The sequence below is a fragment of the Triticum aestivum genome, chromosome 1A (assembly GCF_018294505.1).
Source record: "Triticum aestivum cultivar Chinese Spring chromosome 1A, IWGSC CS RefSeq v2.1, whole genome shotgun sequence".
NCBI lineage: Eukaryota > Viridiplantae > Streptophyta > Magnoliopsida > Poales > Poaceae > Triticum > Triticum aestivum.
Window position 1 is genome coordinate 98,238,734 of NC_057794.1, and position 26,464 is coordinate 98,265,197.

The window sequence follows — 26,464 nt, forward strand, 5'->3', positions numbered from 1 at the left end:
AGCTTTAGCATACGAACTACACGATCTTTGTGCTAGGCTTAGGATTGGGTCTTGTCCATCACATCATTCTCCTAATGATGTGATCCCGTTATCAATGACATCCAATGTCCATGGTCAGGAAACCGTAACCATCTATTGATCAACGAGCTAGTCAACTAGAGGCTTACTAGGGACATGGTGTTGTCTATGTATCCACACATGTATCTGAGTTTCCTATCAATACAATTATAGCATGGATAATAAACGATTATCATGAACAAGGAAATATAATAATAACTAATTTATTATTGCCTCTAGGGCATATTTCCAACAGTCTCCCACTTGCACTAGAGTCAATAATCTAGTTCACATCGCCATGTGATTAACACTCACAGGTCACATCGCCATGTAACCAACATCCAAAGAGTTTACTAGAGTCAATAATCTAGTTCACATCACTATGTGATTAAAACTCAATGAGTTCTGGGTTTGATCATGTTGCTTGTGAGAGAGGTTTTAGTCAACGGGTCTGAACCTTTCAGATCCGTGTGTGCTTTACAAATCTTTATGTCATCTCCTAGATGCAGCTACCACGCTCTATTTGGAGCTATTCCAAATAACTGTTCTACTATACGAATCCAGTTTACTACTCAGAATAATCTAGATTAGTGTCAAAGCTTGCATCGGCGTAACCCTTTACGATGAACTCTTTTACCACCTCCATAATCGAGAAAATTCCTTAGTCCACTAGTTACTAAGGATAACTTTGACCGCTGTCCTGTGATCCATTCTTGGATCACTCTTGTACCCCTTGACTGACTCATGGCAAGGCACACTTCAGGTGCGGTACACAGCATAGCATACTGTAGAGCCTATGTCTTAAGCATAGGGGACGACCTTCGTCCTTTCTCTCTATTCTGCCGTGGTCGAGCTTTAAGTCTTAACTTCATACCTTACGACTCAGGCAAGAACTCCTTCTTTGACTCATCCATCTTGAACACCTTCAAGATCATGTCAATGTATGTGCTCATTTGAAAGTACCATTAAGCGTTTTGATCTATCCTTATAGATCTTGATGCTCAATGTTCAAGTAGCTTAATCCAGGCTTTCCATTGAAAAACACTTTCCAAATAACCCTATATGCTTTCCAGAAATTCTACGTCATTTCTGATCTATGATATGTCAACAACATATACTCATCAGAAATTCTACAGTGCTCCCACTCACTTCTTTGGAGATACAAGTTTCTCATAAACTTTGTATAAACCCAAAATCTTTGATCATCTCATCAAAGCGTACATTCCAACTCCGAGATGCTTACTCCAGTCCTTAGAAGGATTGCTGGAGCTTTGCATACTTATTAGCATCTTCCAGGATTGACAACACCTTCCGGTTTGTATCACATACAACCTTTCCTCAAAAAACGTCGAGGAAACAATGTTTTGACATCCTATCTGCAAGATTTCATAAATAATGCAGTAATCGTTAATACAATTCTAACAGACTCTTAGCATCGCTACGAGTGAGAAAGTCTCATCGTAGTCAACTCCTTGAACTTGTCGGGAAACTTCTTAATGACAAGTCGAGCTTTCTTAATGGTGACATTTACCATCATTGTCCGTCTTCCTTTTAAATCCATTTGTACTCAACAGCCTCATGACCATCAAGTAGTTGTTCCAAAGTCTACACTTTGTTTTCATACATGGATCCTCTCTCGGATTTTATGGCCTTGAGACATTTATCGGAATCCGGGCCCACCATCGCTTCTCCATGACTCGTAGGTTCATTGTTATCTAGCAACATGACTTCCAAGACAGGATTACGTACCAGTCTGAAGTAGTATGCATCCTTGTCATCCCACGAGGTTTGGTAGTGACTTGATCTGAAGTCTCATGATCACTATCATAAGCTTCCACTTCAATTGGTGTAGGTGCCACAGGAACAAATTTTGTGCCCTGCCACACACTAGTTGAAGAGACGGTTCAATAACCTAATCAAGTCTCCACCATCCTCCCACTCAATTCTTTCGAGAGAAACTTTTCCTCGAGAAAGGACCCGATTCCAGAAACAATCCCTTATTGCTTTTGGATCTGAGACAGGAGGTATACCCAACTGTTTTGGGTGTCCTATGAAGATGCATTTATCCGCTTTGGGTTCGAGCTTATCAGCCTGAAACTTTTTCACATAAGCGTCGCAGCCCCAAACTTCTAAGAAATGACAGCTTAGGTTTCTCTAAACCATAGTTCATATGGTGTCATCTCATCGGAATTACGTGGTGCCCTATTTAAAGTGAATGCGGTTGTCTCTAATGCCTAACCCATAAACTATCGAGGTAATTCGATAAGAGACATCATGGTATGCATCATATCCAATAGGGTGCAGTTATGATGTTCGGACACACCATCGCACTATGGTGTTCCAGGCTGTATTAGTTGTGAAACAATTTCCACAATGTCTTAATTCTGTGCCAAACTCGTAATTCAGATATTCATCTCTATGATCATATCATAGATCTTTTATCCTCTTGTCATGACGATCTTTCAACTTCACCCTGAAATTACTTGAACCTTCCAATAATCCAGACTTGTGATTCATCAAGTAAATATACTCAACATCTACTCAAAACATCTGTGAAGTAAGAACATAACGATATCCACTACACGCCTCAGCACTCATTGGACTGCACACATCAAAATGTATTACTTCCAACAAGTTGCTTTCTAGTTCCATTTTACTGAAACCGAGGCTTTCAGTCATCTTGCCCATGTGGTATGATTTGCATGTCTCAAGTGATTAAAATCAAGTGAGTCCAAACGGTCCATTTGCATGGAGTTTCTTCATGCATATACACCAATAGACATGGTTCGCATGTCTCAAACTTTTCAAAAATGACTGAGCCCAAAGATCCATCAACATGGAGCTTCTTCATGCGTTTTATACCGATATGACTTACATGGTAGTGCCACAAGTAGGTGGTACTATCATTACTATCTTATATCTTTTGGCATGAACATGTGTATCACTACGATCGAGATTCAACAAACCATTCATTTTGGGTGCAAGACCATTGAAGGTATTATTCAAATAAACAGAGTAACCATTATTCTCCTTAAATGAATAACCGTATTGCGATAGACATAATCCAATCACGTCTATGCTCAACGCAAACACCAAATAACAATTATTTAGGTTTAACACCAATTTCGATGGTAGAGGGAGCGTGTGATGCTTGATCATATCAACATTGGAAACACTTCCAACACATATCGCCAGCTCACCTTTAGCTAGTCTCCATTTATTCCGTAGCTTTTATTTCGAGTTACTAACACTTAGCAACCGAACCGGTATCTAATACCCTGGTGCTACTAGGAGTACTAGTAAAGTACACATCAACACAATGTATATCCAATATACTTCTATCGACCTTGCCAGCCTTCTCATCTACCAAGTATCTAGGGTAATTCTGCTCCAGTCGCTGTTCCCCTTATTACAGAAGCACTTAGTCTCGGGTTTGGGTTCAACCTTGGGTTTCTTCACTAGAGCAGCAGCTGAATTGCCGTTTCATGAAGTATCCCTTTGTTCCCTTGCCCTTCTTGAAACTAGTGGTTTCACCAACCATCAACAATTGATGTCCTTCTTGATTTCTACTTTCGCGGTGTCAAACATCGCGAATATCTCAAGGATCATCATATATGTCCCTGATATATCATAGTTCATCATGAAGCTCTAGCAGCTTGGTGGTAATGACTTCGGAGAACCATCACTATTTCATTTGGAAGATCAACTCCCACTTGATTCAAGCGAATGTTGTACTCAGACAATCTGAGCACAAGCTCAACAATTGAGCTTTTCTCCTTAGTTTGCAGGCTAAGAAAATCGTCAGAGGTCTTATACCTCTTGACGTGGGCACGAGCCTGAAATCCCAATTTCAGCCCTCGAAACATCTCATATGTTCCGCAACGTTTCAAAAGCATCTTTGGTGCCTCAATTCTAAACCGTTTAACTGAACTATCACGTAGTTATCAAAATGTGTATGTCAGATGTTCGCAACATCCACAGACAACGTTTGAGGTTCAGCACACTAAGCGGTGCATTAAGGACATAAGCCTTCTATGAAGCAATGAGGACAATCCTCAGTTTACGGACCTAGTCCGCATAATTGCTACTATCAACTTTCAACTAAATTTTCTCTAGGAACATAACTAAACAGTAGAACTGAAGCGTGAGCTACGACATAATTTGCGAAGACCTTTTGACTATGTTCAGGATAATTAAGTTCATCTTATGAACTCCCACTCAGATAGACATCCCTCTAGTCATCTAAGTGATTACATGATCCGAGTCAACTAGGCCGTGTCCGATCATCACGTGAGACGGACTAGTCAATGTCGGTGAACATCTTCATGTTGATCGTATCTTCTATACGACTCATGCTCGACCTTTCGGTCTTCTGTGTTCCAAGGCCATGTCTATACACATGCTAGGCTCGTCAAGTTAACCCTAAGTGTTTTGCATGTGTAAAACTGTCTTACACCCATTGTATGTGAATGTAAGGATCTATCACACCCGATCATCACGTGGTGCTTCGAAACGACGAACTTTAGCAACGGTGCATAGTTAGGGGAGAACACATTCTTGAAATTGTAATGAGGGATCATCTTATTTACTACCGTCGTTCTAAGTAACAAGATGCATAAACATGATAAACATCACATGCAATCAAATAATGGTGACATGATATGGCCAATATCATATAGCTCCTTTGATCTCCATCTTGGGGCTCCATGATCATCTTGTCACCGGCATGACACCATGATCTCCATCATCGTGTCTCCATGAAGTTGTCATGTCAACTATTACTTGTACTACTACAGCTAACGGTTAGCAATAAAGTAAAGTAATTACATGACGTTTATGTTGACACGCATGTCATAAATAAATTAAGACAACTCCTACGGCTCCTGCCGGTTGTCATAATCATCGACATGCAAGTCGTGATTCCTATTACAAGAACATGATCAATCTCATGCATCACATATATCATTCATCACATCCTTTTGGCCATATCACATCACATAGCATACCCTGCAAAAACAAGTTAGACGTCCTCTAATTGTTGTTTGCATGTTTTACGTGGCTGCTATGGGTTTCTAGCAAGAACGTTTCTTACCTACGCAAAACCACAACGTCATATGCCAATTGCTATTTACCCTTCATAAGGACCCTTTTCATCGAATCCGATCCGACTAAAGTAGGAGAGATAGACACCCGCTAGCCACCTTATGCAACTAGTGCATGTCAGTCGGTGGAACCAGTCTCACGTAAGAGTACGTGCAAGGTCGGTCCGGGCCGCTTCATCCCATGATGCCGCCGAATCAAGATAAGACTAGTAACAGCAAGGATATTGAACAAAATCAACGCCCACAACTACTTTGTGTTCTACTCGTGCATAGAAACTACGCATAGACCTAGCTCATGATGCCACTGTTGGGTAACGTAGCAATAATTCAAAATTTTCCTACGTGTCACCAAGATCAATCCATGGAGTAATCTAGCAACGAGGGAAGGAGAGTGCATCTACATACCCTTGTAGATCGCTAAGCGGAAGCGTTCAAGAGAACGGGGTTGATGGAGTCGTACTCGTCATGATCCAAATCACCGAAGATCCTAGTACCGAAAGGACGGCACCTCCGCGTTCAACACACGTACAGCCCGACGATGTCTCCCACGCCTTGATCCAGCAAGGAGAGAGGGAGAGGTTGAGGAAGACTCCATCCAGCAGCAGCACAACGGCGTGGTGGTGATGGAGGAGCGTGGCAATCCTGCAGGGCTTCGCCAAGCACCACGGGAGAGGAGGAGAAAGAGAGGGAGGGCTGCACCAGCAGGGAGAGATCAAATCATGTGTTATGGGCAGCCCTAGGCCTCACTATATATAGGGGAGAGGGAGGAGGGTGCGCCCCCTCTAGGGTTCCCACCCCTAGGGGGCGGCAGCCCTAGATGGGAAAGGGGAGGCGGCCAAGGGGAGGAATCCCTCCTCCCCAAGGCACCTAGGAGGTGCCTTCCCCTCCTAGGACTCTTCCTTTTAGGGTTTCCCCACCCTAGGCGCATGGGCCCTAGGGGGAAGTGGCGCCCAGCCCACTTTGGGCTGGATCCCTACCCACTTCAGCCCATGGGGCCCTCCGGGATAGGTGGCCCCACCCGGTGGACCCCCGGGACCCTTCCGGTGGTCCCGGTACAATACCGATGACCCCGAAACTTGTCCCGATGGCCGAAATAGGACTTCCTATATATAAATCTTTACCTTCGGACCATTCCGGAACTCCTCGTGACGTCCGGGATCTCAACCGGGACTTCGAACAACATTCGGTAACCACATACAAACTTCCTTTATAACCCTAGCGTCATCGAACCTTAAGTGTGTAGACCCTACGGGTTCGGGAGACATGCAGACATGACCGAGACGTTCTCCGATCAATAACCAACAGCGGGATCTGGATACCCATATTGGATCCCACATGTTCCACGATGATCTCATCGGATGAACCACGACATCAAGGACTTAATCAATCCCGTATACAATTCCCTTTGTCTAGCGGTATTGTACTTGCCCGAGATTCGATCGTCGGTATCCCGATACCTTGTTCAATCTCGTTACCGGCAAGTCTCTTTACTCGTTCCGTAACACATCATCCCGTGATCAACTCCTTGATCACATTGTGCACATTATGATGATGTCCTACCGAGTGGGCCCAGAGATACCTCTCGTTACACGGAGTGACAAATCCCAGTCTCGATTCGTGCCAACCCAACAGACACTTTCAGAGATACCTGTAGTGCACCTTTATAGTCACCCAGTTACGTTGTGACGTTTGGCACACCCAAAGCATTCCTACGGTATCCGGGAGTTGCACAATCTCATGGTCTAAGGAAATGATACTTGACATTAGAAAAGCTTTAGCATACGAACTACACGATCTTGTGCTAGGCTTAGGATTGGGTCTTGTCCATCACATCATTCTCCTAATGATGTGATCCCGTTATCAATGACATCCAATGTCCATGGTCAGGAAACCGTAACCATCTATTGATCAACGAGCTAGTCAACTAGAGGCTTACTAGGGACATGGTGTTGTCTATGTATCCACACATGTATCTGAGTTTCCTATCAATACAATTATAGCATGGATAATAAACGATTATCATGAACAAGGAAATATAATAATAACTAATTTATTATTGCCTCTAGGGCATATTTCCAACAAGTACAAATGTACCCAGCAAGACTTACATCAGAACTAACTACATATGCATCTGTATCAACAAGGGGTAGTGGAGTTTAACTGCAGCAAGCCATCTTTGACTCGGTGGCTATCCTGAACTACGACTGCAAGTAACTCTTTTGACGTGGCGCACACGAGTCCACATATTCACCATATCAATACACCACTATGGATTCGCTCCCGTATCCCTACGAGAACGCCATCCATAGCACTCACGCTTATCTTGCGCATTTTAGAGTATCCACTTTCACTTGTCTATGAACTATGCAAGGCGTCCAAGTTTCCATATCCAAGGAATCTGGCTATTCGAATAGATAATGATAACCCTGCAGGGGTGTACTTCTTCACACATGCTCTCGCCACTTACCGCCTTATACACATCATGTACCTCGGCAACCTTCAATCGAAAGCCGGACGAGGGTGTCGGCCACGACCTGACTAACCAACAAGTCTCTAGTCCAGGTTTATCGCCTATTCGGGTTCCATCCGAAAGGAGATCCGGCCGGGGTGTCACTCACGGCCCCAAACAATGTGTACAGGGTTCCCAAGCCCAGCATCCGGGTGCCACTTGGTACACCGGGCCACTGTGCCTAGTCTATCCCAAGCCCACCTGTACCGGGTGCCACTTGGTAGACTACTAACACTACCTACAAACACCAGAAACTAGTTGCAACTCCTGGACAGAGATCGAGTTGATTAATAAGTCGAGAGAGCTTGGAGCGCGTGGAGCCCAATGTGTGGTAGTAACTGTTCATGGATCACAAACACAGAACTCAGTCCCTGAGGACGGCTGCAATGAGACAACCCACCATGTACTCCTACATGGCCTCTCACTGCTACCTTTACCAAATCGTGTTCACACACTTAGCTCTCACACAATAGGACATGTTCACCACATTCCAATTCATCCCCGATGAATCGGACCTGACTCAACTCTAAGCAGTAGCAGGCATGAAAAACAAGCATGAATGAGTAGGCACATCAGGGCTCAAACAAATCCTACTCATGCTAGTGGGTTTCATCTATTTACTGTGGCAATGACAGGTCATGCAGAGGAAAGGGGTTCAGCTACCGCAACATGTAACAGTTGAATCGTTGTTGTCCTAATGCAGTAAAAGAGAGCAGGAGCGAGAGAGTGGGATTGTATCGGAATGAACAAGGGGTTTTTGCTTGCTTGGAACTTCTGAAGATATCATTGGGTCTTCATCAGTGTCAACGATCACAGCGTCGGTACAACGTCTATCGAGAGGGGACAACCACCGGCAACATAGAAGGAACACAATCAATGCAATGCACAACATGATGCATGATAATGACATGGCAATATGTTGTTGATTGAGCTAATGCAACTACCAACACAATTAACTGAAGTTGGTTTGAACCCAAAGTTCAAATTCAAACTCCACATGTGGTTATTTAAATACCATTCATTTGATTTGTCCTAAATAGTGGCCTTAAGTTGTTCTAACATGCATGAAAATGCTACAAATGGATTCCTTGAATTGTTCTAATAAATTTTCATATATAATTTGTTTCATTTGGAGTTATGGTTGAATTTCTATGATTTTTAGAAGTTTATACTATTTTCTGGAATTTTCTGGATTATTATTAATCCAGAAAATGATTTACTGCGTCAGCCTGACGTTAGTGTGACGTCATCAGGTCAACAACGTCAGCCCAGGTCAAACCTGACGCTGGGACCCACGTGTCATAGGTTCAGTCATAATTAGTGACTTTAGTTAAACCTAACCAAGGAGTTGGGCCCACCGGTCAGTGGCTGTGGGGGTTAATTAGAGCGCAATTAGTGGCTAATGGTGGCGCCACGTCGGCTTTGCCAGAGTTCACCGGCGGTGACCAAAACCGACGATGGAGACGCCGCGGAAATACGCTACGTGGAATGGTTTTGAGCGCCGGTTGCAGCTACGGAACGCCAGGACTCAAGCGCATCCATTGTAACAGGCGGCAGCAGCTGGGGTGGACGGAGCTCGCCGGGAATGAGCTCGCGGCGGCGGCCGGAGTATGGTCTCGACGGCTAAGACGCTATGGTGCATGCGAGGTCAAACGGATGACAGTTCTGGGCTCCTGGGAGCGTGCTGACGATGATAGCATCCTCGGCTGCGACGTGTGTGGGCTCTCGCCACGGTAGCAACATGGATGGCGGCGAGCAAGCTTTCGGTCATGGCGGGGCTACGGCCTAGAGGGCGAGCGCGACCAGGGGAGAAGGGGGAGACGACGCGGGTGCTCACAGCGCGTCCGATGGCGTCGTCGGCGAGGTTGGGCGCGGTCAGGTTGCTGCGTATCCAGGACGACGACTGTCGGTGCAGAGGACGAAGAAAATGGTGATGGCGGCGCTGCGGGGCGCTCCGGCGTCATTTGGCTCGACGGTGACGAAGAAGAGGTCGGGGCGGAGCTCTTGGGGACGGCAGAGGGGCAAGGGGGGGGGGTGCCTGTGGCCGCGGTAAACGGCGTCGGTGGCGACAAGCTCGTTCGGTTTCGCTCGGGAGGGGGTGCATAGGAAGGGGAAGAGCTCGAGGGGGAGTGTGAGAGACCCAGGGGGTCGCGTGGCGTCGGCAGAGGCAGGGGGGAAGCAGGAGACGTCAAGCAGGAGCTGGCGCAGCTCGGCTATGCGCTCTCCACGCAGCTGCCTCGCCTTCTGGTAGAAGGTTGAAGAAGGCGCTGCGTTGGCTGGGCTGCATAGTGTTGGGCCGGCTAGGCGCCAGGTAAGTTGACCCAGGTAAGTCTTCTGCCTTTCCATTTGTTTCTGTTTTCTACTTTTACAGTTTGTTTTTGATTTAGCAAAAACACCAAATCATTTCTATAAATCCTGAAATTAATTATGGGCAATAACTAAACTTTCTCAGAGGCCCTTAGCTATTTCCAGAATTGCTGGAGCATTTAATAATATTTATAGCAATTAAATGCCCCAATTCAAATACTTTATGAATTAGTTCAAATATCCAGAATGGCCTAAAAATATTTGCATCATTTTTGGCAGAGGTTTTCACCGTTAACAAAAATAATGAACATTTTCAAAGGCATTTTGGATTCATTGAAGATTATTTTAGGTTGAACCTATTTGACTTGATCTGGTGCTAGGGTTTCAACAATCCCCATTTCAAATTCAAAAGAATTTAAACATGATGCAACACATGACTAGCTAGCTCAGAGCATACCAGAACTAGGGATGTGACACTTGGCAATCCCATGTTTCACTTTCTTCACCATGGTATCAAGGAGTTGTGATTCACGAATTTGATCTTCCAAAATAGGAGAGACTAGGAGGTTGGTGCTAAAGCCTTTAGGAACAACTTGGAGATTCAGTTTGCGAAAAGCTTCACAAAGGTCCGGTTGGAAGGGCTTGAGAATTAAGTTATTGCAGTACGCCTTCCTGCTCAAAGCGTCTGCAATGACATTGGACTTGCCTGGAGTATATTCAATACTCGTATTGTATTCTTGAATCATTTCGACCCATCAAGTCTGCCTGAGGTTGAGGTTGTGTTGAGTAAAGATGTACTTGAGGCTCTTATGATCTATGAAGATGTCCACTTTCCTTCCCAACAAGAGATGCCTCCACGTTAATAATGCATGGACAACTGCCTCTAACTCAAGATCATGAGTGGGGTATTTCCTTTCGTTGGGCTTAAACTGACGAGAGGTATAGGCCACAACTTTCTTCTCTTGCATTAACACAACGCCTAGACCTTGCAAGCAAGCATCACAGAAAACTTTGAATGGCTTTGATTGGTCAGGAGGAGTCAAGACAGGAGCTGTGACTAACTTCTCTTTGAGGGTGTTGAAAGCAACGTCACACTCAGGTGTCCAGACATACTTGACATGCTTCTGGAGGAGGTTGGAAAGAGGCTTTGCAATCTTAGAGAAATTCTCAATGAATCTTCGACAATAGCTTGCAAGCCCAAGAAAACTGCGGAGCTGCTTGACATTCTGAGGAGGTTCCCAATTCACAATTGCAGACACCTTCTCGGGTGAGGGAGTCCAGGATTAGGGGGTATCCGTACAGCCGGATTATATCCTTTGGCTGGACCGTTGGACTATGAAGATACAAGATTGAAGACTTCGTCCCGTGTCCGGATGGGACTCTCCTTGGCGTGTGGAAGGCAAGCTTGGCAATACGGATATGTAGATCTCCTTCCTTGTAACCGACTCTGTGTAACCCTAGCCCCCTCTGGTGTCTATATAAACCGGAGGGTTTTAGTCCGTAGGACAGCAGACAATCATACCATAGGCTAGCTTCTAGGGTTTGGCCTCTCTGATCTCGTGGTAGATCAACTCTTGTACTACTCATATTATCAAGAATAATCAAGCAGGACGTAAGGTTTTACCTCCATCAAGAGGGCCCGAACCTAGGTAAAACATCGTGCCCCTGCCTCCTGTTACCATCCGCCTTAGACGCACAGTTCGGGACCCCCTACCCGAGATCCGCCGGTTTTGACACCGACATTGGTGCTTTCATTGAGAGTTCCTCTGTGTCGTCATCATTAGGCTTGATGGCTCCTTCGATCATCGATAGCGATGCAGTCCAGGGTGAGACTTTTCTCCCCGGACAGATCTTTGTATTCGGCGGCTTCGCACTGCGGGCCAACTCGCTTGGCCATCTGGAGCAGATCGAGAGTTACGCCCCTGGCCACCAGGTCAGGTTTGGAAGCTTAAATTACACGGCCGACATCCGCGGAGACTTGATCTTCGACGGATTCGAGCCCCTGCCGAGTACGCCGCACGGTCACGATGAGCATGATTTAGCTCTACCGTCGGACAGTGTGCAGGAGATCGCACCGGCAACCGCTCCGACCCTCAATTCGGAGCCGATTGCGCCATCCACGGACGAGGGGATAGACCCCGCCACGGAGGCCGCATTCTCAGCGGCGATCGAGCCGAGTATCGACCTTACCCTTCACGAGAGCCGTGACGCCAAATTGCCGGATTCTTCCCCGGCCACGGACTCCGAACCGCCTGCGCCCGTGCCTATCGAATCCGACTGGGCGCCGATCATGGAGTTCACCTCCGCGGATATCTTTCGGCACTCGCCCTTCGGCGACATGCTGAACTCATTAAGGTCTCTCTCCCTGTCAGGAGAGTCCTGGCCGAACTATGTTCGGCAGGATTGGGATGCGGATGACGAAGAAATTCGCCGCCCACCCACCACCCACTTAGTAGCCACTGTCGACAATTTGACCGACATGCTCGACTTCGACTCCGAAGACATCGACGGTATGGACGACGATGCGGGAGACGAAGAGGAACCACTGCCCACAGGGCACTGGACAGCCACCTCATCATATGATATATACATGGTGGACACACCCAAAGAAGGCAATGGCGACGGGACAGCGGAGGATGACCCCTCCAAGGAGCAACCCAAGCGCCAACGTCAGCGGCGCCGCTCTAAGTCTCGCCAAAGCAAAAGCGGTGACACCGGCACAGGAGATAATAGCACTCCGGACAGTGCCGAAGACGACAACAATCCCCTCCAGCAAGATTTAGAGCAGGAGGATGGAGAAGCCAGCCCTCCCGAGAGAGCGGCAGATGGAGAGGCGGAGGATGATAATTACATGCCTCCCTCCGAAGACGAGGCAAGCCTCGACGATGACGAATTTGTCGTGCCGGAGGATCCCTCCGAGCAAGAGCGCTTCAAGCGCCGGCTTATAGCCATGGCAAATAGCCTTAAGAAAAAGCAGCAGCAGCTTCAAGCTGATCAAGATTTGCTAGCTGACAGATGGACTGAAGTCCTTGCGGCCGAGGAATATGAACTCGAACGCCCCTCCAAGAGTTACCCAAAGCGCAGGTTGCTACCCCGACTGGAGGAGGAAGCATTAAAACCTACATCTCCAGCATATGACGCGGCTGATCGGCCACCTCGTGGCCGCGACAGAGAGGCATTTCAGCCAAAAACTCAGCCTGCACCCCGACGCCACTCAAATAAAAATGACAAGGCACGGGGAAACACGCTAGACCTGCGAGACGTATTGGAGGACAAAGCAAAACACGCAAGATCGATCTACGGATCACGAGGGCGCGCCACTACGCGAGACGATAACCGTCACGCCGGATACAGTAAAAGTAAATCCGGCCGGGCCGAACACAGCGGACAAGACTCATTCGAGCTGCGTCGCGACATAGCCCACTACAGAGGCGCCGCACACCCCATATGCTTCACAGACTAAGTAATGGATCACCAAATCCCAGAGGGTTTCAAACCCGTAAATATCGAATCATACGACGGCACAACAGATCCTGCGGTATGGATCGAAGACTTCCTCCTGCACATCCACATGGCCCGCGGTGACGATCTACACGCCATCAAATACCTCCCACTCAAGCTCAAAGGACCAGCTCGGCATTGGCTCAACAGCCTGCCAGCAGAATCCATTGGCTGTTGGGAAGATCTGGAAGCCGCATTCCTCGACAACTTCCAGGGCACTTATGTGCGACCACCAGATGCCGATGACTTGAGCCACATAATTCAGCAGCCAGAGGAATCGGCCAGGCAATTCTGGACACGGTTCCTGACAAAGAAAAATCAAATCGTCGACTGTCCGGATGCAGAGGCCCTAGCAGCTTTTAAGCACAACATCCGCGACGAGTGGCTCGCCCGGCACCTTGGCCAGGAAAAGCCGAAATCTATGGCAGCCCTCACGACACTCATGACCCGCTTTTGCGCGGGAGAAGACAGCTGGCTGGCTCGCAGCAATAACATATCAAAGAACCACGGTACTTCAGATACCAAGGATAGCAATGGCAGGTCACATCGCAACAAACATAAGCGCCGCGCCAATAGCGACAATACCGAGGATACGGCAGTCAATGCCGGATTCAGAGGCTCTAAACCCGGTCAGCGGAAAAAGCCATTCAAAAGAAGCACTCCGGGCCCGTCCAGTTTGGACCGTATACTCGATCGCTCATGCCAAATACATGGCACCCCCGACAAGCCAGCCAACCACACCAACAGGGAATGTTGGGTGTTCAAGCAGGCCGGCAAGTTAAACGCCGAAAACAAAGATAAGGGGCTACATAGCGATGACGAGGAGGAGCCCCGGCAGCCGAACACCGGAGGACAGAAGAGGTTCCCCCACAAGTGCGGACGGTGAACATGATATACGCAACCCACATCCCCAAGAGGGAGCGGAAGCGTGCGTTAAGGGATGTATATGCGTTGGAGCCAGTCGCCCCAAAGTTCAACCCATGGTCCTCCTGTCCGATCACCTTCGATCGCAGGGACCATCCCACTAGTATCCGTCATGGCGGATTCGCCGCACTGGTCCTAGACCCAATCATCGACGGATTTCACCTCACTCGAGTCCTTATGGACGGCGGCAGCAGCCTGAACCTGCTTTATCAGGACACAGTGCGCAAAATGGGTATAGACCCCTCAAGGATCAAACCCACAAAAACGACCTTCAAAGGCGTCATACCAGGTGTAGAGGCCCATTGCACAGGCTCAGTCACACTGGAAGTGGTCTTCGGATCCCCGGATAACTTCCGAAGCGAGGAGTTAATCTTCGATATAGTCCCGTTCCGCAGCGGCTATCATGCACTGCTCGGGCGAACCGCATTTGCGAGATTCAACGCGGTACCGCACTATGCATATCTCAAGCTCAAGATGCCAGGACCTCGGGGGGTCATCACAGTCAATGGAAACACAGAGCGCTCTCTCCGCACGGAGGAGCACACTGCGGCCCTCGCAGCAGAAGCGCAAAGCAGCCTCTTAAGGCAATCCACCAGTTCGGCGATTAAAGACCCGGACACCTTCAAGCGCGCCCGGAGTAATCGGCAACAAGACCGCCTGGCACGTTCCGAGCTCGCATAGCAATGCGGCCCCCACCCCAGTCCCAGCCAAACGGCGAAATCCGTGCCACGCGTACATAATTACGCATTGAAAATACCATGGGCACAGGTGGGGAGGGGGCACGACTACGGCACGCCCCAAGACGCGGCTCAACCGCACTAGGGGCTTCCCGCTTTGTTATTTTTCTCTCTTTCAAGACTTTAATCTCTGGAAACCCCGTCCGGCAGTACGATTGCCGGACACACGATACAACAACCAAGGAGGCAGAAAGCTACGTCGCACCACGGAACTCCCAGGTGGTCTCTGATAACGAGTGAAATACTTGCTTCAAATACCATTCCTCAGGTTGCCCTTGGAGGGGACATGTCAAATAGTCCTACTTTTTTCTTATCGCACTACTTGTATCATTCTGCTTCGACGCACCTTTTTGAATAAACAATGCATAGCACTAGACTATTACCGCATTCTCTATTCTTCTTTATATATTCACAACATTCAGCACCCGTACACTTTGGTACGGCCAATATGCCAGGGGCTTAAGCGTACCCCATAATACGGCGTGAGAAGTCCGAACACTTTCAACAGTGCGGCACCCCGAACTTATAGCATTATATGCATCAGCTCCGAATCATGTCTTGGGTCAATAGTTGGGTTTGCCCGGCTCCCATGTTTTGGTGCCTTACGTTCCGCTATATCGGCTAAGGTAGCATTGGGATAACTACCGCGATTGTGCCCCGGTTCATCTGGGCAAGCACCTCAGTAGAGAAAGCTAAAACTGACTGTCATGATAAGGCGAGAGCTGGTCGCTGTTCGAGAGGTCTCAAGTCCCTAAAGACTTATGCCGCTTAGAGCGAGGAGTCGGCTTTGTCCGGCTTAAGGCGTGTATAGCGCCCCGAATTCGGCCTTCCGAATACTAGGGGCTTCGCCAAAATTTAAAATTGTAGACTTCTATGGCTAAGTGAGAGTGATAAAGCATTATAGTCCGATTGCCTTGTCCGTTGTGCTGAGCACCTCCCTCGAAGGACCCAACAATGGGAAAAAGAGTGCTCAGATTTATCCCAAACACCCCAGCACTCAGGGCATGGGGGCAGAAGCCGACGACTGGCCATCTCTCAGGTTCAATAAACAGCCGCACAGAAGGTAATATCTTAAATTCAAACAAGCATTGCATAGCGCATATGAACAAGTTTTCATAATACAGGATCACACGAGCAAGTTCATTCAAAAATTACATCCTTCACACACTCGTCCGCCACAAGACGGGCACCCTTCAGGACACCCTCATAATACATTTTAGGGTGGCGATGCTCCTTGCCCTGCGGCGGCTCCTCCTTCACCAGCTTCTCGGCGTCCATCTTGGCCCAGTGCACCTTCGCACAGGCAAAAGCCCGGCGGGCACCTTCGATGCAGACGGACCGCTTGATGACTTCCAGCCGAGGGAAGGTGTCCACAAGCCGCCTCACCAGGCCGAAGTAGCTGTTGGGAAGGGAGTCGCCAGGCCACATCTAGACTATAAGGCCCCTCATGGCCTGTTCGGCCGCCTTGTGCAGCTCGACCGGTTGCTTCAGCTGGTCGCTCATAGGCATCGGGTGTTCGGTCCCAATATACTGAGACCAGAACAACTTCTCCGTCGAGCTTCCCTCCTCGGCCTGGTAATATTTCGCGGCATCCGACACGCTGTGGGGCAAATCTGCGAATGCTCCTGGAGAGCTCCAGACTCGGGTAAGTAACAAGTAATTTACTTTCAGATGCTTGCTTTGCATATTGAATGCCTTACCCGTCGTTATCTTCCTCATCGCCTCAATTTCCTGGAGGGCCTTTTGGGCTTCAGCCTTGGCATGCTTTGTCCTCTCGAGGGCCGCAGCAAGCCGAGCTCCAAAGTCTCGTGTTTCTTCACAAGAGCCTGGAGCTCTTGCTGCACCTCGCCCACTCGTGCCTCTTGTTTCTCCCGCTCGGTGCGCTCCTTGGTCGCTTTGTATTCGGCCTCAGACAACGCTTGCTTCAGGGTCGCCACTTCGGTCGTGGCCCCTGGCACATTCATGATGATCCTGTCATTTGGCAACCATGTTTTCTTTTTTATATAGACAAGGTACTACTTACCTTTGTTCTCCTCGAGCTGCCTCTTGGCAAGGCCGAGCTCTTTCTCGAACCGCTCGAGGTTCTGCTTCAGTGCGGCGACCTCCGCAGTCAGTGCGGCAGAGGTCAGCAGTGAAGCCTGCATATGCATACAGACATACTTATATTAGACTCCTGAAGATATTATTTGATCCTCTATTCGGCTTTTCTTTGTGAACACCAAACAGAGCATCATGGGCTACTATCTATGCGGTAATGTTTTTTCCTATATTTTAAATACTTACCTCAAAGCCTGTTAGAAGGCTGGCATAGGCTTCGGTCAGTCCGCTCTTGGCGGACTGAACCTTCTTGATCACCGCACTCATAATAGTGCGGTGCTCTTCGTCGATGGAAGCACCGCGAAGCACTCCCAGCAGGTCGTCCGGTGCCTCTAGATGGACAAAGGTCACCGGCACGGACGGCTTGCCCCTCTTGGAAGGGGCTGCCTGCCCGAGTCCGGAACCACTCGACGTTCTGGCGCGGTGTTCGGTTGAGGGCCGAACTTGGAGCCCCTGGGAGCCTTGCTCCCTTTGCTCCTGGAGTCCGGAAGGCCACCTTGAGGCACCTCCGGGACTATCTCCCCCCGGCTCGGTGCCCCTTGAGACAATACCTCGGCATTGTCCGTAGGGCAAGGAGAGGAGGCGTTTGGAAGTGTATCACTATTCATGTCCGACGAGTCCAAGGAACCGTCCGACGAGGATACGTTGATACAGGCTTGGGGCGGACTGCATAATCATATTCAACATTAGGAGAAGCAGTGCACCAAAAGTATGCTATGAGTTACTCTGGTATCCGAATACTTACGACTTCGCCAGGGGCTTGACCCTGATCAGCCACTCGTCTTCGCCGTCGGCGGCGGTGGTGGAGCAGTCCGGAAGGAGAGTCCTTCCCTTCTTGGACCCTTTGGCCTCCCCGGTTGGGGCGGCCTTCCTTTTCTCGTCTCCCCCGGCTGGAGAGGGAGAATCTTCATCTTCCTTCTCCTCGTTTTCACGGGAGGAGTGTGTCTCGGAGTTATCGGATGATGTGTCCGATACCACCTGGCGCTGGGAACTCTTTTCGGGTTCCTGTGGCCTTCTTCTTGGTCTTCTCCCGCACCTCATAAGGAGCCGGAGTCCGCATCTCCGCCAGGAGAGCGTCTGCAGGGTCTTCGGGTAGAGGGGCCGGACAGTTAATCTGCTCCGATTTCTCCACCCAGTCCTGTCAAAAGGCATGGGAGCTCAGACCCCGCACATGATTAAGCTATGGGAAATAAATACCCTGCCCAGTGTATAGAGCTTACCGGATTCGCAGGGCGCTTCGCGCTTAACCCATGGTCCTCGGTAAGAGAAGGGGTGACCTCGACGCCTTTGAACATCACCTTCCAGATGTCCTTATGCGTCGTGTCTGGTGGTGGGCCGGGTCGAACTCCCATAAGTTGAAAGCCCGTTGTTGACACAGGAGGATCCGACGGAAGAGCATGACCTGGACTATGTTGACAAGCTTAAGTTTCTTGCTTGTCATGTTCCGGATACACTTCTAGAGTCCGTCCAGCTCCACCGATGAGCCCCAAGATAGGCCCTTCTCCTTCCAGGAAGTGAGCCACATGGGGATTCCGGATCGAAACTTGGGGGCCGCCACCCAGTTTGTGGCGCGCGGCTCGGTGATGTAGAACCACCCCAATTGCCACCCCTTTATGGTCTCCACGAAGGAGCCCTCGAGCCATGTAACGTTGGGCATTTTGCTCACCATGGCTCCGCCGCATTCCGCTTGTTGGCCGCCTACTACCTTCGGCTTGATATTGAAGGTCTCCAGCCATAGGCCGAAGTGGGGCCGATTGCGGAGGAAAGCCTCGCACACGACGATGAACGCCGAGATGTTGAGGATGAAATTCAAGGCCAGATCATGAAAGTCCAGCCCATAATAGAACATAAGGCCGCGGATGAATGGATGGAGGGGAAACCCAGTCTGCGGACAAAGTGGGGGAGGAAAACCACCCTTTCGTGAGGTTCCGGGGTAGGGATGATCTGCCCTGCGGCTGGCAGCCGGCGCGCGATATCCGCGGCTAAGTATCCGGCTCCACGTAGTTTTTTGATGTGTCCCTCCGTGATGGAGGAGGCCATCCACTTGCCTCCCGCTCCGGACATGTTTGGAGAGAGTTGTGGAAAAGGATGTGGACTTGGGTGCTGGAGCTCGAGTGCGCGAGAATGGATGGGCAAGGAGGAAGAAGGCATGGGTAGAAAAAGGTGAGACCTTATCCCTTTATAAAGGAGGACAAAACTATGCGCCCCCACCAGCCTGGTAAAACTTGCTTATCCCCCAAGCGCCGTAATTGATGGCGCGGTTGGGTTACCCACATCCTTATTAATGGGAATCCCGTAATAAGGGGACACGATCTCTGCTTCGACAAGACGTCCCAAGGAAACCGCCTCACGAAACACGCTAAGACAGGTTATGAAAATTGATTCGAATAAAGACCTGGCTGTGGTGTGATGTCACACTACGGGGAACGTCAGCAGATTAGACTTGTGTAGATATCATTCCCTCTACGGTGGTATGGGGAACTTATTTTGCAGAGCCGGACACGATCCTTGTGTTCAAAATCTTCTATGAAGTATTCGGTGGAGGAACCCGCCTTGCAATGCCGAAGACAATCTGCGCGTCAGACTCATCGTCATTGAAGCCTGGTTCAGGGGCTACTGAGAGAGCCCTGGATTAGGGGGTATCCGGATAGCCGGATTATATCCTTTGGCCAGAGTGTTGGACTACGAAGATACAAGATTGAAGACTTCGTCCCGTGTCCGGATGGGACTCTCCTTGGCGTGGAAGGCAAGCTTGGCAATACGGATATGTAGATCTCCTTCCTTGTAACCGACTTTGTGTAACCCTAGCCCCCTCCGGTGTCTATATAAACCGGAGGGTTTTAGTCTGTAGGACAACAGACAATCGTACCATAGGCTAGCTTCTAGGGTTTAGCCTCTCTGATCTCGTGGTAGATCAACTCTTGTACTACTCATATTATCAAGAATAATCAAGCAGGACGTAGGGTTTTACCTCCATCAAGAGGGCCCGAACCTAGGTAAAACATCGTGTCCCCTACCTCCTGTCACCATCCACCTTAGACGCATAGTTCGGGACCCCTACCCGAGATCCGCCGGTTTTGACACTGACATCGGGATTAACGCAATGCCCTTGGCGAATATGATATGACCAAGGTAAAGAACTTTGTCAAGCCAGAACTCACACTTGGAAAACTTTGCATAGAATTGATGCTCTCTGAGTTTGTTAAGCACCAATCTCAAATGCTTAGCATGATCCTCCTTATTCTTGGAAAAACCCAAGATATCATCGAGATACACTAGGATGAAATCATTTGTGTAAGGGTTGAAGATGAAGTTCATCATGCGAGAGAACATTGGAGGAGCATTAATAAGGCCGAAAGACATGACAGTATATTCATAAGAACCATAGCTTGTTCTGAATGATGTCTTGGGGATGTCTTGTTCAGGAATGCGAATCTGATGATAACCCATACGGAGGTCAAGCTTGGAGAATAATTTGGCCCTTTCAGTTGCTCGAAATGCTCATTGATGTTGGGAAGTGGATACTTGTTCTTTATTGTCTTCTTGTTCAATGGACGGTAGTCGACGTAGAGTCGTTCAGTTCCATCATTCTTCTTGACAAAAAGGACACCACAACCCCATGGAGATGAACTCGGTCTGATCAGACCCATATGCTCTTGTTCATCGAGTTGTTTCTTCAACTCCTTCAACTCCTCTGGTCCAAGCTTGTAAGGACCCTTGCCAATAGGTTCCGTGCCAGGCTCAAGATCGATAACGAATTCAACTGTCGGTGAGGAGGCATTCTGGAAGCTCTTCTGGAAAGACATCTTGGTATTCAGAAACGACTAGAATCTGAGAGATGGCATTCAACTCGCCCTTCTCATTGAGAGAAAACAATCGAATGGTTTCATCCTGAGCGGCATAGATGATCACATCCTCAGAAGAGTGTGTCAATTGAATCTGCCTGGCAGCACAATCAAGCTGAGCCTTGTGCTTAAAAAGCCAGTCCATCCCGAGAATTAGATCAATATCCGAGTCACCAAGAACAATTGGAGAAGACAGAAATTTATAGTTGCCCAACTGGACAGAGACATCGGGAGCAACCAAATTAGAAGTCATAAGCTTTCCCGGAGAAACAACTTGCATAAATTTGGACAAAACCTCTGTGTCAACATTGTGCTCCGATGCAAATGGGTATGACATGAAAGAATGCGATGCACCAGTATCAAATAAGACTTTAGCAGGAATGGAGTTAACTGGAAGGTTACCCATGATCACATCTGAAGAATCCTCTACCTGAGCTGTGTTCATCATGTTCACCTTATCATGCTTGGGATTATGCTTGACCACTGCATTACTTGAAGATCTGACAGGAGGAGGAGGCGGAAGGTGCCTTTGGTTGAAGCATTTGTTTGCATAGTGCCCTTTCTGCTGACACTTGTTGCAAGTAACCTCTGAAAGCGAGCGATGATAAGGAGCACTTGACCTTGGAGTTTGAGACTGAGCTTTGTTCTGATAGACTGGGTTGGGTGGGTGGGAAGATCCATTGCCACCTTTCCTCTTTTGCTGGTAGGGCTGACGAAACGGAGGAGGAGACAACCAGAACTTCTGATGCTTAGCTGCCACTTGTGATGAAGAAGAAGGCTGAACAGCTTCCCTGGCTCTCTTCTTTGAAGCCTCACACTTGAGCTGAGCAGCTTCTTGCTTTAGTGCCAAGTTATAGAATTGCGGAACTCCTCACGCTTGCTCTCAGCCACACTTGGTGGATGTGATGAGCTTTGAAGTCTCGATGGAAATCATCCCAGGTAATCACACGACCTCCTCTGGAATCTCTGGATTGTTGATACCACTCAGCAGCTTGGTCCTTGAGTTAAAACGAAGCAAACTTGACAAAGTCCTCAGGTCTGACATTGCTACATTCAAAATTCTTGCAGATGTCCACAAGCCAATCATCGGCATCTGTGGCCTCGACACAATTGCTGAAGGACTTTGGCTGGTTTGCGAGGAACTGGTTGAGGGTAGCAAACTGAGGCTGATTGTTGCCTTGGCCTTGATTTCCTTGGTTGCCTTGCCCTTGGTTGCGCTCTTGTAAGAGTTGCAAAAGCATCTGAGTGTTGGCGTTGGTGGCTGCCATGACAGCTTGCCATGCCTCCGGAGGTGGAGGTGGTGGCAGAGGGTTCGACCGATCCCCATCATTGCGGTCCGGGTTCTGACGCGTTGGAGGAGCCATCCTGAAGAGGGTGACATCCGTTAGAGTCTTGAAGGACAAATATTCAAGCTAAATCAATGGATCGAAATTGCAACATAAAGTCTTCACAATAAACATTCGAACAAGGATGAACGAATGAATTCCAAAGTAAATCATCACATGTCCATTAAGTTGAGAAGCCACTTAGATAAAGGTAGATGAATAAAGCAACAAGGTACGGATATGAACAAATAAGTGGTAAGGATTACCCAATCACAAACCAAATATCCACGGGAAGAAATACTAGAGCTACTTGAATTCCCACCTATAAAACTCCCGAAACTTTCTGGTTATGCAATCAGGTGTTGGGATACAGGGGAAGCATAATATCTCACCCAAACTAACAATTCATGCATCCAGTTGTATCCATCCTTCAACACATAACCAAGAAACCTTCGGAAATCATGTACATGAGATTTCTGAACACATAACCAAGAATCCTTCAACAATCAATCATGGCTCTACCCAAGGCAAGAACACAAGCAATGGGAAACAATCAATCACGGTGCAATGCACAAGCAACATGATGCAATACATGGCATGATATGCAAGATATGATATGCAATGCATATGCGTGCTTTGGAAGGAAAAGAATGAACAAGGCATCAACTTGGCAAACCAAGTATGCCGCTGGAAAGAAGAGATGATTTCGGTTGAAATCGATATAAAGATCACCGGAAATGGATGCACGGTTTGCAAATGGCAAGCATCACAAGAATGACGCAAAACTGCGATTAACAGCACGAAGGCACATAGAATGCATCAAGAAACTAAGCTAATGCACTCCAACATAGCAACAAAACATATGGCAGCGATATACACGAGATGGTTCACAAAACATGAACACTGAGCTACGGCTAAAACACACTAGAACAGGTTCAAACAAGCATGGCAAAAATGCAAAAGATATCAGCTTCACAGACTTGGTGAAAATACTAACATGTAAAAAACAACATCAGGAAGCAATGTTTAGAGCAAGCAAACAACATGCTACATGGAATATAATAGCAAACAAAGGCATGTCATTATTCTACTAAAAGCATAGAACAAAAGTCCCTTACTGAACATGAGCCAAAAAGGCACAGAAGATATGATGGCACCCATGTAAAAGTAGCAAGTTTTATTAACAGTTTCAGACTTGGCAGAAAAACAGAGCATGTCACAAACAGATTCATGATAGCAACTTTGCGAGCTCATGCCACTAACCACAAAGCATTGCATGACAATATAAGCATACCAACAGCTAGATGACATGTTCATGAAGCTAACCATGGCAAGAGAAAGTTCATAGGATGCATGGATCACTAGCAACTACCATGTCAATATTGATTAACATGTTAACATTCTGCCAGGAACATTTTATAGCAAAAGTATATCAAGAAAAGGACATGCTATACAACTCCATAATTGCAAACATGGGAATTAATGGATAGATCATAACCACATGTTAAAGTCATCCTTACTGAAGTATCCCAAAATAAGCATGGATCACTATGTAGCATCAAGTTTACATGGCATCAAAATATCAGCAGGAAAAAGACTTAGCAAAATCGTAAGTCCATGAAAACAGCAACATCACGGAGCCTAGTTTGGATGCTTGTAATAGTCACCACATAGATCACAAAAATACAAGGCTTGCACCCCTTCAAATATGGCATGATGTATTTCAAAACACATGTAGACCTCATGCTCATATGATGCACACATCAAATGCAATAAAAATGACAAATCACCGTGAACTGATAAGTACCAGCAGCTAACATTTTATAGCACTCTTGCATTCATGAAAAAGGCATCAAAATGGGCAGTAACATGCATATAAATGCTACTGGCATGAAGAGCTCAATGATATAAACAATTTGACATATCATATGCAAGATTTGGAGCTATGGTCACCGAGATACGACATGATGAACATGGCATGAAAATTATAAGGATCTTCGGGACTAGGTGAAATTTCACCTCGCGAAAAGTCAACACAGGACGAGATGGAGTGGGACGGAGGGATCCGGGTCGCTGGACGGCGTTTGGTTGACGGTGGTGGTGGATCTCGTCCCGATCCGGTGTGACCTCACCGGAGTTGGCCGGGGAGGTGGCCGGAGAGGACGAAAGTGGCCGGGCAGAGCGCTGCCGGGGTCGGGGCGACGAACTCCGGCCGGATCCGGCGCAGCGGCGGCGGAGGACGGAGGGCAGTGCCGGCGGAGGACGGCGGCGGCGGTGATGTGTGGTGGTGGCGGCGGCGGCGGTGATGCGTGGTGGCGAGGTGGCGGCGAGTGCGCATGCGCGGGGTGGCGGCGGTTGGGCCCGCGGGGGCCGGCTGCGGGCCTCGGCGGGCCGGAGGCGGCTCGTGGGACGGCGGCGCACCACGTGGCGGCCCGCGATTGGTCGCGGCGGCCGAGCGGACGCGTCCGGTCTGAGAGGATGTGTCCGGCGGCGGAGGAGGGAGATGGCTAGGGTTTGGACCTGAAATTCGGGGGAGGGGCACATATTTATAGGTAGAGGGAGTTTGGAGTGTCTAAATGAGGTGTAGTTTTCGCCCACACGATCGTGATCCGACGATGGAAGACATGGAGATGGATTAGATGGGTTATTGGGCTGTTTTGGAAGGGTGTCGGGCTGCAACACACAAGAGGCTTATGCGGTTGCCCGGTTAACCGTTGGAGCATCAAACGGCCTCCAAATGGAATGAAATTTGACAGGCGGTCCACTGTTGGTGTACCAAGGCCACTTGGCAATTCTTGGTCCATTCCGAGAATGTTTAACACCCTCTCACGAAAAAAGACAACAGGGGTGCGCTGGTACATGTGGGAGTGTCCGATTGCGAAACGGACAACGGGGAAAATGCTCGGATGCATGAGACGAACACGAATGCAAATGCATGACAAGAACAAAATGCAAAACGAAGAAAAAACCCAACCACGAAGGGAATCTCATAACTTAAAGCCGAAAATGGCAAGAGACGGAGTTACAAATATGGCAAGTTACATCCGGGGTGTTACATGAGCACAACCCACCAGGGCGCGCCTGGGCTCCCTGACGCGCCCAGGTGGGTTGTGCCCACCTGGTGGGCCCCCTCTGGTAGTTATTTGCTCCAATATTCCTCAAATAATCCATGAAAAATCTCCCTGAAGTTTCAGCTTGTTTGGAGTTGTGCAGAATAGGTGGCCTGACGTAGTTTTTCCGGGGCCAGATTTCCAGCTGCTGGAATTCTCCCTCTTTGTGTATACCTTGCATATTATGAGAGAAAAGACATTCTAATTACTCCAAAAAGCATTATTATGGATCAAAACATTATAAATAACAGTAAGAAAACATGATGCAAAATGGACGTATCAACTCCCCCAAGCTTAGACCTCGCTTGTCCTCAAGCGAAAACTAAAATCGAAAAACATGTCCACATGCTTTGAGAGAGAGGTGTCGACAAAAACAAAATACGGACATAGAACGAAGCATCATGTAGATTATCATAACAGCAACAAAATTGAACATAAGACTTTTATCATATACTTCTCATGAATAAGTAACAATTTATCACACAACTGAAGTATAAAGCAAAAACCCTATTAGAAACCAACAAACTATGTTGTCAGTAAACTTTGCAACTAAAATTCATCATCTTTTCAAAAAGGCTCATGTATCGGAGCCTTTAGGCAAGTCCACATACTCAACCATCATATAGTCTTCTATAATTGCTAACACTCACCGTGTACACATGAGCAAAACGTTTCAACCGGACACATAGAAAGATAGGGGCTTATAGTTTCGCCTCCCAACGTATACATGATATGTCTCCAACGTATCTACTTTTCCTAATGCTTTTCCTCTTGTTTTGGACTCTAATTTGCATGATTTAAATGAAACTAACCCCAGACTAACGCTGTTTTCAGCAGAACTACCATGGTATTGTTTTTGTGCAGAAATAAAAGTTCTCGGAATGGAACGAAACTTTGCGATAATTTTTTATATCAATAATAAGAATTTCTGGAGTCAAGACCTGTCGGAG